The sequence below is a fragment of the Babylonia areolata genome, chromosome 6, assembly GCF_041734735.1.
Source record: "Babylonia areolata isolate BAREFJ2019XMU chromosome 6, ASM4173473v1, whole genome shotgun sequence".
NCBI classification, from domain to species: Eukaryota; Metazoa; Mollusca; class Gastropoda; order Neogastropoda; family Buccinidae; genus Babylonia; species Babylonia areolata.
In genome coordinates, this window is record NC_134881.1 from 14781251 (window position 1) to 14783750 (window position 2500).

General features: G+C 38.4%; 1 protein-coding gene across 1 annotated transcript in view; it reads left to right on the plus strand.

Annotated features, from left to right (window-relative positions):
- The first annotated feature begins 224 nt into the window (after positions 1-224).
- LOC143283296 (uncharacterized) overlaps positions 225-2500 on the plus strand; it is a 14310-nt gene continuing 12034 nt past the window's right edge. The window contains exon 1 of the mRNA XM_076589479.1: positions 225-417. The gene's annotated coding sequence lies outside the window, so the exon portion shown is untranslated. The remainder of the gene's footprint in view (positions 418-2500) is intronic.

A 2500-nucleotide genomic window follows, 5' to 3' on the forward strand; every position in this document is an offset into this window, starting at 1 on the left:
AGGTGGGGGCAGGGGAGGGGGGACGAGGGGTTCTTCTCCTTGTAATTATGGTGCTGGAAGAGATCCATACTTATCCGTGGAGTAGCTGGTCTTTCAACCAAAAAAAAAAAAAAAAGGGGGGGGGGGGTGCCTAGGTCAGATGAGGTGTGTGGGGGGGTGCTGCGAAGATGTGACACCGCCTGGTAACGACATTCAGTTGGCGACGTATCGAGCACTCAAGCCTTCAGTCGTTCTCCGCTCAACCGTTGCGTACATAACGTGCCAAGGCGCAGCTTTTGAGGTGTGTGTGTGTGTGTCAGCCACTACAAGCCCTACAAGTATAATATGTTGCTGCGAAAGACACAAGTGAAAGTGTACGGAGACGGATAAAGCTGAATCATTTTCGTTGACTTGTTTTCCTGTCCATGAACTGAACAGGTGAGGGTGATTAGTTCTTGTATGTTGTTGTTTTGTTTTGTTTTGTTTTTTCCCCCAACCGAGAAAACATGGCTCCAAAGCTGGTGATTTAATTTTGTACTTCGTGTCTGCCTGCCTGTCTGTCTGTATCTCTCCGAGTCTTTTCTTTTATACTGTTGGTTTATCTCACTCTGTCACACACACACACACACACACACACACACACACACACAGAGAGAGAGAGAGAGAGAGAGAGAGAGAGAGAGAGAGAGTCTGTCAATCAATCAGTCTGTCTGTCTTTGTGTCCAATCAGTCTGTCTGTCTTTGTGTTAAACTATCTACCTGTGTCTCTATTATGTGTTTAAACACATTCGTGCTGGCACATGTTTGACTGAATATATTTGTGTGTCAGTGAATGTGCCTTCCTATATATATATATATATGTGTGTGTGTGTGTGTGTGTGTGTGTGTGTGTGTGTGTGTGTGTGTGTGTGTGTGTGTGTGTGCTTGTGTGTTTGTATGCGTGTGTGTGCGTGCCAGTGCGCGCGCGCGCGTGTGTGTGTGTTTGTGGTGACACACAATTTATGACAGAAATTCATACAGACACATCTATAATTCTATACTCACGTACGCCTACAAGTGCAAGTTTGCACACACATTAGGACAAAAACTGTGACGCGCATACACACACTCGCGAATGCACACGCACACGCTTAAGAGGATTTGATAATAATAATAATAATTAAAAAAAATAACCGGGGAAAAAAACTGATTCAATGATCATGATAATCATAATGCCGAGAGACTGTTTATGATCATACGCCCCGAACATATTACACTACATTTATGGACAATAAAAACCATATGCGGATTGAAGGGCATATTTGGTCTGTAGTGGAGACTAATCCTCTTCTCTTCACTTTTGTCTCAGTGCTGTGGCATTAGCGCCAGGAATTATTACTGAAACGGATTAGTCTGCTCGATTATTCGGATCAGTTTTTCGCATCGATTGTGTAAGAATAATAATAATAATAATGATAAAAGATTATATGAAAATATAAAAATCCGTACCCCGGCCAACAGTACGGTGTTGGAAAGAGCGAACGAGTTTGTTTGTAATTACTGAACACGTGTTACCAGTTTCAAATGTTAACATCTTTTCTTTTCTTTTTTTTTAAGTTATATATTTCAAGCTGTTCTTTATTAAAGTTAGCTAGTTATGTGTTGAATAGTCCAGTTGGTTGTTTATTGTAGGTCCCCACATGAACCTCTTTTCAAATAATAATCTACAGAAGTAGTGCATACAATATTTGATTATTGATTTTTTTTTTTTTTTTTTCCTAATCCCGCTTCCACAATTAATAATAACAATCATCATTATGACTGAAATGATAATAATCCAAATAATAGTAATAATAATCATTTGTTTTCAGTCTAATATCATCATCTTAGATGAACAGACCATAAATTAATAAACAAACGAACGAATATGTTTGTTTTTTGTTTGTATTTTGGGTTGTTGGATTTTATTTGTTTTTTGTGGGTTTTTTGTTGTTGTTGTTTTTGTTTTGTTTTGTTTTTTGTTTTGTTTTTTGTTTGTTGTTGTTGTTTTTTGTTGTTGTTTTTTGGGGGGACGGTTTGTTGGTGTTTTTTTGTTGTTGTTGTTTTTTTTTGGGGGGGGGAGGAGGGGGGTTGTCAAACGGTACTAAGGCTTGTACAACAGCAACCGAACAAAATCCGTATCACAAACGTACAACCCTCCCTGCATTATTCACATTAAGTCCAAACCTTTTACGACTCAACCAAAAAAATCAGTCACTTTGTGACAGTTACTTTTTGTGTGATTGTTATTGTGAATAATCAATTAGTATTTGTACCTTTTTGTTGTTGTTGTTGTTGCTTTCATGTGTTTTTCTTATGGTGTTGGTCATTTGACTGGATTATATAATGTGATCATTGTTTGTTTATTGCTTCATGTACGTGCACATGTGAAGCTTAAAAAAAAAAAGAAGGAAATTATTTTGCGAACTCCTATTTTGTGGACTTAATGTTTCAAGTTGTCTTTAGGTGTCTGGTTGCTTGGTGTGGTTAGTTCCAGAGAGGG